The sequence below is a fragment of the Penaeus monodon genome, chromosome 25 (assembly GCF_015228065.2).
Source record: "Penaeus monodon isolate SGIC_2016 chromosome 25, NSTDA_Pmon_1, whole genome shotgun sequence".
NCBI lineage: Eukaryota > Metazoa > Arthropoda > Malacostraca > Decapoda > Penaeidae > Penaeus > Penaeus monodon.
In genome coordinates this window covers 34,777,312-34,777,569 of record NC_051410.1, presented here as the reverse complement: position 1 = coordinate 34,777,569, position 258 = coordinate 34,777,312, and positions in this window count along the sequence as shown.

Below are 258 nucleotides of genomic sequence, written 5' to 3'. Positions count from 1 at the left end.
TCGACCAACAGAAGCGCCTGAAAACAAAAGCTTCAAATCTACGCCTTCATGAGTCTGCCCTTGGACCACAAGCATGGGCGTGCGCTGAGGAGGCTGTGTGAGCTGTGATGAGACGCGGGCGGTCCATGTGGGCGTGCTTGATATGGACTTTCTATATCCGCGTGTGGATGTACATGGCGCTAGTGTGGCCGTATTTGCCGGGGCGGGCGTTCGGAAATAGAAAGTCTGGATATGGTATTGTTTGTGTGAGTGGAAATA